The following is an 11,424-nucleotide window of genomic DNA, read 5'->3' as shown; positions in this document are numbered from 1 at the left end:
ACACATCATTGAAACCATTAGGTGAATAAGTTTTGGCCAATGTCAAAGCTGCAGAGAAGACTTTAGCTGAATGCAAGTAACGATTGATGATCTGAAGAATTGATGAAGGTCAAGTGTAAAAGATAAATGTGAAAAGTGAGAAATAGTGTATGGGAATTGAAAATAAAGAACACATGTTTCACATATAGAAAATTGGTAATTGAGAAGACCTTGAGGAGAGATGAATGGGATATTTATTTTGTAAAACGAAACATATATTTGAAATTTATTAACAGTAACACAAACAAATTTTGTGAGAAGAATAAATGAGATTATCACAAGATGATATTTGAGAAACAAATACAGTACATGTGCCAATCTTAAATTAATTATATAAAACTAATTGATTCAAGTTACAAGAATACTAGATATGTAAAAACAATAAAATTATTAAAACTACTTATAAAAATTTATAGTGTAAAAAATTGTTGAACTGATTCTATATTCAAAGTGAAATATCATGTTTCCTATCCAATAATAATCAAGTTTTAAGAGTGTTTCATTAAAGTAGATCAAATTCTTCTTCTTTTTTTATATAAAAACTATCAAATTTTCGTTACATTCTCCAATATATGTTTCAAGAGCTCACATAATAGATAGACCACAACGATGCTACAAATAGAAAAAAAAAGGCAATAGATCACGAATGGATTGATAAACTAATAGAAAATGAGTACCACCTTATAAATTGTCATCGCCGCCGCATCGCGCGGGTACTTACTAGTGTGTGTGCGTGTGTATATATGTATATATATATATATATATATATAACTTTTGATTTAAAATAAAAAGGGTAATTAAGTCATTTCACACTAACTTAATTGAACATTACTAACGAAGTTAGTAATATGTTAAATTGGGATTGTTATTGACAATTTACCTGAAAGCAATGTTGCAAAAGTCGCTAAGCGGTCCTTAGGCGGCCGACCTCCTTGGAGGGAGTACTCGGAGTACTCGGGGAGTACTCGGAGAGTACTCGGACATGATAAATATAAAGAAAATTAGATTTTTGGTAATATATATATTTCAAATATCATAAGTTTACTAATATTTATAACAAAATAAATGAATATCAATATAAATAAGAGAAATACATTTTTAAACACTAAATTATTCTAAAAAATGTTAATCATTAATTAAAAAAAATGATATTTGTTCTTTAATATTATAGAAATACAAATTATGTTGTATTTTTTAAGTCAAAATAGACCCAAGTTAACCGACTAGATGTGATTCAAGCTAATGTTGACCACCTTTGACCAATTTTTAGTAATTAGGCAGGGTTAAAGAAACTCCCCTCGGCACCATACCTTGTAGCGAGTACTCGGAGAGTACTCGGTCTTGTAGACCTACTTTTACAACATTGCCTGAAAGTTGGGATTGCTACGGGTTAGATTGTTAGTTGGAATTATTATTGGTCAACAACTAATAGTTGGGATTATTAGAATCCAATATTCCTACATTTAAAAGATAAAAGCTTGTTTCCATTATTAAAACTGTATTAAAGCATAAACACAAGAGGTTGTTATGTTACATCTTAATCACAACACAAGAACAATACAACACACCAAATCAATCACTATATCACTCAAATCAGACTTTTTTTTTCTTAGGCTTCCACGCTTATCCGAGCCATAAAAACTTAGCCCTTGATTACGACCATCAAACACCATTCCTAATATTCCAGTCCAACACCGAAACGTTACATTTGAAACCGCCTGGAACTGAAGTTATCACCATACACAACAGCAGGCTTTTATTTGCCAACCTGACACCACATGTATCTTTCATGTTTAACCGCCAAAACAAAACACGGATACTAGAATCACGGGTCATCTTCCAACTCAACTATTTGGGCCCTTCTTTCGGCCGCTTGTTTCCTTATAAAGATTCCCCACCTCAAAGCCGCCTTAAGTTTAAGCCACCCCACCACTGCTTTCCCAGACGAACGTGTTTTATCCGCATCCAATCCATACCCGAAACTTGGAGTGTTTGGCATATAACCCGTTGAATACGGATAATAACTTTCGTTGACTTGACTGCCCGAGGTTTGACTTTGACCATTGTTGAATAGCCGAAGCAAATGCTGCATATCATCATTTTCAAGCATTTCATGACTTCTCATGCGAATTTCTTCTTCGGGAAAGTAATCGTCCAATCCTCTAAACGAAGAACTTAAATTTAATGTGTTGGTGTTGCCTGAAAGGAAATTAGGGGTAGATGCTTGTGTCAATCCAAGGGCTAGTAAGTTGTTATCATTCCCGAGAGGTTGTTGTGAACCGTTGATCAAGGGACTGTGAAATGTAAATGAAGTTGCATCGAACTGAGTAGTGACACTACCCTCATAACCTACACAAGAAAGGATAAACGTGCGGTTACTCTCAAGGGTGTTTTAGACATTTCACTAATAGACGTGAAACAAAAGCAAAATAAGAAGTTACCTCCAATGGCGACACTTGGATTTGAAGCAGGTTGTCTTGAGTGGTGGGCGGCGGTAGACTGAGTTGATGATCAAACAAGTTTGAATTGTTTTGTTGGCTCGTTCCCGTATCAATTTGTCCAACATAATGAGCTCCTAAGAATGATTTTCCATCATATTCCACCACATGCGCCCAGTTATCGTATGCCTTCTTCATCAACGTATCTACAAATACCTGCACATAAAAAAAGATTCGCGTTATATAAGTACCCTTGTCTTTTTTCTTATTTACTTGTTCGACCCTAAAAGGGATGGTAACCCCTTGGGCCCCACCTGTTGCTCTGGCAGCAGGTGTGGCGCCGATGAGGTGTCCTTTTGCCACCCATTAGACTCCATAACTCAACATGGGTTTTTAAGTTGATTGGAGGGCACTGACCTTTTGATCATCGGAAAGAGCATCGGTTGCATAGTAATGGCCATTGGCAACTAAGCCGCTTAACTCGTAAATGTTATTGAAAACAACCCCAACATTTTGTATATTATCGGAGTAGTAAACGTAAAGTTTGTGGCTCAAAATACACGTCTTTGCATGCTCCACGAGAACGTCCCACATTTTATTTGACATACCACTTCCCAATACCTACAAATGATTCCAAGATAGTAAGACACTGCAATTAATGTAATCACACAGGATGGCTGGATGTGCTTATGTTGTTTAAAATTAAAATTTTAATCATGTTTAAAATTAACTCTGATTATTTATGAAAATTGAAAGATAAAATGACCAAAAGGAAGATGATTTGGGATAAAAGTCTATCAAAATAGGTAATAAAAGAAAGGGTAAATATAAAAAAAATCGTTTATTTTTGTGACCTGGGAACCCATTAGGTAAAATTCACGGGCCCACCAACAGCCTGCTAGCTAGTGGGAACAAATAGAGTGAAGTTTAAGGAAGGAAACCAGTGAAAGCTGGAATCAAACATGATACCTCTGCTAAATGGGAATTACTCATCAGATAATCAAAAGTAAGAAAAAATAATAATAATCTTACATTGCGCAACTTCTTTTGATCTCTCACTACGAGGCGAAGAAAATCTTCGACAATAAAAATGCCTGCTTTGTTTAGCTTCTTGTGAAACGATCCATCTTTCCCAATCTTCTCCAATCTCCAAACCTCGTCCGCTAGAGCGGGTGGATAGTGTTTCTTGTACACTGTGGATCCAAATGCAGATTTGTTTACATACATTATCGTTCATTTATAAAATAATTAAAACTATACATGGTCATTCAAATAACTCAATATACTTGTATAAACACACATTTTGCCACCCTTAATGTAAAAAAAAAACTCACATTCTCCACGGTGATCCTTAACAGTGAATGCATCCGTTTTGGCTTCACGTATGCGAACCCCTTCATATCCCGAGGCAACTTTAAGCCCGAGTCTAAACTTCCTACTTCTAATCCAACTCGAGTTATCAGTAAAAATCAACTCCCCTAGTGTCCCTACACCTTCCTTTAATGCCATTTGTACATCTCCCGACAAAAGTGGTCGTTTTCCGTCTCTCTCTTTCACCATATGTGTTTCAAACTCTTCTTGAGTCCATCCTTTCTCATCCTCGCTATTGAAATCTCCTTCGAGTACGACAATTTCTAGTTTGACCGAAGATTCAGGACCAGATGTCACAACATGGCCCGTGTTGGCATCGATCAACACCACGTGGATTGCAGCACCACGGTCTCCTTCTACTTTTCCTCCCGTGAAAAGAGAGACTGATATTTTGGACTTAAATTGTAGCTGTAAGTCTCTTCCATCCGACCCTTCTAATCGCTTAGGAGAAACCCTGTTTAAATTTTCAAAAAATTAAAGTTAAAAAGTATAAAAACGAAAGAAAAAGAACTCTTAATGGCTTATACCGCCTGTATCATGTGAAAGTTGCAAAATTTAACTCTACACATTGTTTAATAAGAGATTAAATGTCTAAATTAGCCTTCAACCATGACAAAACAAAAAACAGAAATTATCTACCTTCCGCTAAGTTTTGGCGGGCCCAACTTTGCCAAGGCGAGCTCCACTTCTTCGCTAACCTGTTTAATCAGTGAGCCAAATAGAGTTAATTGTAATACAATCAAACATTAGCTTCATAATTTATGTCTCAAATAAATTCTTCTATGAATATTATGAAAGTATATGTAGTTGAAGTAATTTTACAACAATGTATGCAACTGAGATTACTAAACCCCAACCCATTGCCATATACCTACGGCATATATACATGACAGACGTGCACTTCAATTCATATAAGAATCTCAGAATGAAAGGTCCAGTCATTGGTTTGTTTGATGTGTTAATAAGATATCACATAAAAAACATTAAATAACTAGAAGACAGTTTATAATACAAATAACTGTAATTATTAGTTGGGAGAAAAAAACTTACAACTCTTCGAAGAATTGGCTCCAATGATGAACAAAGTTTCTGCAAACTATCCATCTTCAAAGCTTCAACGATGACACTGCATAAACATGCTCCCTTAACAACTTATATAAAATATGCTACAAATATTCCAAAAAACTATAATAACCAATCATGTCTCCATAAATATACTGTAACCAGGGGTGTCAATCGTGTATGGCTTGAACCATTGAACCAAACGTGGCCCATATATTTACCCGTGTCAAACCCTAATCTGAACACACTTGTATAGCCCGGACACCACCCATTTAACCGTTATACTTATATCTGAATGAGTCAAATGGGTTGGTGGATTGACCTATTTAGTTCAACGGGTTGATGGGTCAGCTTATTTAACCAAGCGGGTTAAATAGGTCAACCCGAACACAACCCATTTATTAAACATGTTAGATATGCCAACAAATGGAACTGTCACCCTAATAGTGAATCACATTTCGCCCTATGTTTGGGATTGAGTTTGAAAAATGCTTATTGGCTTATGTGCTTTTTTGAAAAGCCATTTTGAAAAGCCAGGATTTGGGGCTTTTAAAAAACTGCTTTTTAACCCTTTCAAAAAGCTAAAATAAGAAAGTTTTTTGTGATTGCCAAACACATTTAAACTTTTTGACTTTTTGAAAACACCAATAAGCCAATAAGCATTTTTCAAACTCAATCCCAAACAATTCTAATGTGATTCCACTAATTATAAACATGTTTAGAAAAAACAATCTTAGACACTCCATGTCTTCATTTAAGAAAAATAAATATTTGCAGGTTTGAACCTTGATGGCATTTATATACTTGATAAGTCAAAATAACCTAAACACACATGACAAACATTAACATACCACTACTGAATTAAACCAAACATTCAGCACGATAATTTAACAATTAACTGTTAATATTTCGCCAAAACACAAACAATCACAAAATCCCACTTCAAATATTTACAAACAAATTGAGAAAAATAAATTCAATAAAATACCTAGCAAGAGCTGGTCTTTTCTTTTCAGGTTGACCTTCATCACTACCACTGGAATCTAATCCTCTTTTCTCCATTATCTTTCTCTGCATTTTCTCTGCTAAATAACACAAAACCCTCTTTCTAAAACTGATCTGATCAAACCCTAATGTAATCTTTACTCAAAATTGAAAATAAAAATAGGGTTTTTTTAGCATTTCAATCAAAGTATAAAAAAAGAACAAGAAAGCGGGAAAATCTAATAAATACTTGGACTTTTTTTGAGAATTTACCAAGAAATATCCAGTCTGAATCTGGGAACTTTCCTTTTTTTATTTTTCTTTATCTTTAATATTTGTTCCACCCATAAATATAAAAAGGGATTTCTATTGTGGTGGCTGTGTAAGTTGCATGTACATCCACAATGATTTGTAAAGTTCACAAATATCCCCTTATGTTTCGAGTATTAAACATGGGTTGTAACTTGAAAGTTATCCGGTCTAGATGTTGTTCGTGAATTATATAATGGAAAGCCCATTTACATTCTTTTAGTTATCATAAATCATCAGCATAATCATCGTACTTAGTATATTCCATCAATATAAAGTTGTGGTAGGGTCTGAGAAGAAAAAGATGCAGACAGTCTTACCACTACCAGTGGCGGATCCAGAATTTTTTCCCAGTGGGTTTACTATTCGGATAGTTCAGGTCGGTTCGACAATTCGGGTTGTTTAGTTCGGTTAGGTTCAGTTTTAATGGTTTATCACGTATTGAAAATACGATACAATAACAAGAAACGAACATCGTCATTAGAAATTTAAAAACGCACAACACAAATGCTATGGTCAAATCTGTTCCAATATTTTTCTTTGACTTTCTCTGTTTAAAATATTCGTTTTCATGATGCACCAACAACATACATTTATTATATTTGATACCTCCTTAAAAGCAATTTAAAAGTTTCATGATGTTTGGTTGTAAGAGTCAACAAGTTAAAGCTAGTAAGCAAAAGAATGTACATCACTAACTGTCCAATTTAATTATCAAATTTCAAAATAATAATACATTCATTGTTCTTTCTAATTCTAATTTCAACAAATAAACAAAAACATTCGAATCAAAAGTCAAAACATAAAATTAACAACAACAAAAGAATTATATTGAAGGACTGATCGAAGGGTCAAAATGAGATTATGATGTTGTATGTTAGGGGCTAATGGAGTTGAAAGATGTGGCTGCTAGTGTATGTTTCACTAGTATAAACCCCAAATAGTTAATCATTCAAAATAAAGAACAAAAAGAAAAAAGAAACAAAAAATCGGCTAATCAGGGATTAGAACCCGGGTTCCAACAGTGGGAATGCAAGATGTTTACCATTAGACCATTAATTCATTTTGTTAATGTGTTCACTCACAAAATATATGTGGGTTCACTATCATATTTTATATAGACATTCTATATAAAATCCGTAACTCAGTGGGTTCCCGTGAACCCGCAACGTAGTACGTAAATCCGCACCTGACCACTACGTCATAGGAATATAGAGACTGGTTCCAATGAGACTCCCGACTAGATAATAGTTTTGCATCAAACCTTGGACATAAGACACACAACACTCAACAATCGGTCGATTGGTGCACGTATGTTTTTCTGCTATCAACGCAACCACATGATGTCTGATTAGCCTTCAACCACTTTTAACGTTATTTTCACGAAATTAGTAAAATAACGTCAAAATTAGTGCAATTTCACCCCCCCCCCCCCGAGGTCCCACACATATACACACTATATGTGCCCACATCAAACAGAACGTAAATACATATTCATACATTTAAGTTTACATATTAGTGCAAATTATATTTAGTTATCATGAATAATGTAAATAATTAATTTATACAATTTTTCTGCATATATGTTTGTTTGTTTATAGTTGTTTTCATATTCAACGAATGAACATACATATTTTTTTTAATGAACAAACGTGAAAAGGCATATTCGTGCATTCCAGTTTTCGTAGTCGTTTGGCTAAACTAAAAATCATGAGCAACAATGAAAGGATTTCTTCTTCATTTGGTTTATTTACCATCTACTCTCTTGGTTTTATTTTACAAAACTTAACTAAAATATCCAATTGAACTAGTAGTTGAATATCATGACCAAAACTATGTTAAATCATCAGTAATGGAAATTTTCTTTTTTATTTTTACAAACTATGGACACTCATCGTATTGTTGATGCATGTCATTGGACTATGGCTGACATATCGTGTATACCCGTACACGATAAGACACAAACACGATAAGACACGAACACGAAATTTGTATACCTGTACACGACACGAAAACTTATCGTGTACCTATATCCCAAACACGAACCTGAAACTACCTGGTATACACGATAAGATTTGTTTAGAAACACATATTTGACAACCTGTTTAGTGAAACAAAAGCCGGAGAGGAAATGTTCGTGAGTGGTGACGGCTGAGAAATAGAGAGTGAAAATGTTTTAGGAATTTAGGGTTTAGGATAACTTATAAATATATATATATATATATATATATATATATATATATATATATTATTACAAAAATCTAACCAGGTACTTAACATGTACATAACAGGTAAACATGTATTTTATCTGTTTAGACACGAAAATTAACAGGCAATTTCGTGTCTACTTGTTTAGTACACGAAACATGTTAAGGCCTTACCTGTTACCTGTTAAAGTCGTGTAGGTACATGATGTTATTATTTTGATTTCGAATTTAAAAATTCCGTTTCATATGAACCCTTTCTGTAATTTTTGTTATTTTAGTATTTAATTGTATGAAATACTAATTGTAGGTACATGATGTTATTATTTTGATTTCGAATTTAAAAATTCCGTTTCATATGAACCCTTTCTGTAATTTTTGTTATTTGTATACCTGTACACGACACGAAAACTTATCGTGTACCTATATCCCAAACACGAACCTGAAACTACCTGGTATACACGATAAGATTTGTTTAGAAACACATATTTGACAACCTGTTTAGTGAAACAAAAGCCGGAGAGGAAATGTTCGTGAGTGGTGACGGCTGAGAAACAGAGAGTGAAAATGTTTTAGGAATTTAGGGTTTAGGATAACTTATAAATATATATATATATATATATATATATATATATATATATATTATTACAAAAATCTAACCAGGTACTTAACATGTACATAACAGGTAAACATGTATTTTATCTGTTTAGACACGAAAATTAACAGGCAATTTCGTGTCTACTTGTTTAGTACACGAAACCTGTTAAGGCCTTACCTGTTACCTGTTAAAGTCGTGTAGGTACATGATGTTATTATTTTGATTTCGAATTTAAAAATTCCGTTTCATATGAACCCTTTCTGTAATTTTTGTTATTTTAGTATTTAATTGTGTATTTATCTTTTATACGCAATTAACAAGCTTGGGTTTATATTTAACCAGGGATGGAATAAGAAATGAAAATAATTCGAGAATAACCGAAAGGGGGAAATTTTTCACTTTAAGTACTTCAAAATAAATTTTCACTTTCAGAATATTCAACTATGAGGTTTTATCACTTTTTAAATTCGAAATCAAAATAATAACCTTTTTAAAGAGACTATTAAGCAAGTTAACAAGTCAACCTACTTTTTAACCGGTCGTGTTTAGAATACCTTATTGACTTAGTTTTTAAAGGAGTTATGGTCTTGCATTGGACGTTTCTAAAATACCAACCACGTGATGGTCTTGCAGCGTAAATGACAAACATGAAGGATTTTATATCGAACAACATTCTCAATTCATGTGATATTTTAGATTTAAGAAAACAATGTTAACTAATATCAAATTAAATTTATAAAGTTATAAATATAAGATACATGAATCATCATCATCATTATCATCGTACTCAGTATATCCCACCAATAGCAATGCTATGGTAGGGTCTGAGGAGGGTAAGATGTAGACAGCCTTACCTCTATCCCATAGGGATAGAGAGGCTGCTTCCGGTGAGACCCCCGGCTCGATAGTAGTTTTGCATCAAGCCTTGGACATAAGGCACATAGCACTCAATCATCGGGACACCGGCTGATCGGTGCATGTGCCCTTGTCTTTCGGCTATCAACGCCACCACATGATGCCTGATTAACCTTCCGCCACTTTTAACGTTATTTTCACGAGATTAGTAAAATAACGTCAAAATTAGTGCAATTTTACTTTTGCCCATCCGAGGGTTCACACATATATACATTATATGCGCGCACCGCAAGCAGGGCGTATAAGATACATGAATCAAAGTCGTATAATGTTAACTGTATACTCTACCTCTAGAGTTAGTCTAGACCCCATCAATGTCATTGAAAGAAACAAGTATATAATTACTCTCTAATATAAACACATAAACAAGTATATAACTTCACATTAGGTCGAAAAAAGTGGGTGCCATAAATTGAATAAATGTATAAGAGGAGGGATTAACATGTAAATACATAAACAAGAACTCATTCAATGTATCCATATGGCGTCATCAGTTTGGATCATCAGCTTATGAGCTGGATATGGCCCATTGACCTTTTATGACTTTTTGCTGAAAATGTATTATGATCCATCCAAAGGTACAATCATTAATGCACAAGATACACACTGCTTAACACATCAACTTGACACAAGCCAGTGGCAAATAAATGAAAACAAAAAAATCAAACCAACAATCCACTTCACATATTGTACAACATGCATGAAGAATTGTAGTTTGATGATCCAACCATATAGACTCTTTGCAATTTATTGTCATGGATTTGACATAAGTTGTATAAAAAACCACTATCAAACTAGTGTCAGCAATCTTGACAACACGACACAAAAAATATGAGATTTAGGTTGTTTGATGCTACCTGTTTTCTTAAACAAGTTAATATGAACATGACTCCTTTAAAAACTAAGTCAATAAGGTATTCTGAACACGACCAGTTAAAAAGTAGGTTGACTTGTTAACCTGCTCAATGGTCTCCTTAAAAATGTTATTATTTTGATTTCGAATTTGAAAAGTGATAAAACCTCATAGTTGAATATTCTGAAAGTGAAACTTTATTTTGAAGTACTAAAAGTGAAATTTATTTTCCTTTTTTGTTATTCTCGGATTATTTTCATTTCTTATTTCATCTCTGGTTAAATATAAACCCAAGCTAGTTAATTATGAATAAAAGATAAATACACAAATAAAATACTAAAATAACAAAAATTACAGAAAGGGTTCATATGCAACGGAATTATTAATTGTTTAAAGTGTAACCAAGTCTCTAGATAGCACTCGTATTCATACATGAGCATAAAATAGGTCAATCTGAAACACGACATAATTTTCAGTGGGTTTGGCATAGAGGTGCACAAAAGCACCGGTTCCGGACCCGACCCGACGGTTCCTTCCCAGAACCGGACCCAACGCTACCCTACCCGCGGGTACGGACCGGGCTTTGGTTTTCCCCCGAGAACTGTACCTGGATATGGAACCGACCTGGACCCGGAACCGCCAATACCCGGT

General features: G+C 34.0%; 1 pseudogene across 1 annotated transcript; it reads right to left on the bottom strand.

Annotated features, from left to right (window-relative positions):
* Nucleotides 1-1,689: 1,689 nt before the first annotated feature.
* Nucleotides 1,690-6,209, bottom strand: LOC143590830 (calmodulin-binding protein 60 B-like; annotated as a pseudogene). The gene is made up of 9 exons (XR_013145554.1): nt 6,168-6,209; nt 5,899-5,995; nt 4,899-4,974; nt 4,488-4,546; nt 3,812-4,302; nt 3,510-3,670; nt 2,895-3,098; nt 2,481-2,693; nt 1,690-2,388 (listed from the first exon to the last, which is right to left on the bottom strand). The product of XR_013145554.1 is annotated as a calmodulin-binding protein 60 B-like (transcript).
* Nucleotides 6,210-11,424: the final 5,215 nt, after the last annotated feature.

The sequence above is a fragment of the Bidens hawaiensis genome, unplaced genomic scaffold (genome assembly GCF_021521415.1).
Source record: "Bidens hawaiensis isolate Kalapana, Puna unplaced genomic scaffold, B.hawaiensis_p1.1 tig00039011_1, whole genome shotgun sequence".
NCBI lineage: Eukaryota > Viridiplantae > Streptophyta > Magnoliopsida > Asterales > Asteraceae > Bidens > Bidens hawaiensis.
Note: the sequence above shows the minus strand (reverse complement) of the source record. Positions and strands in the feature narration are given on the sequence as shown.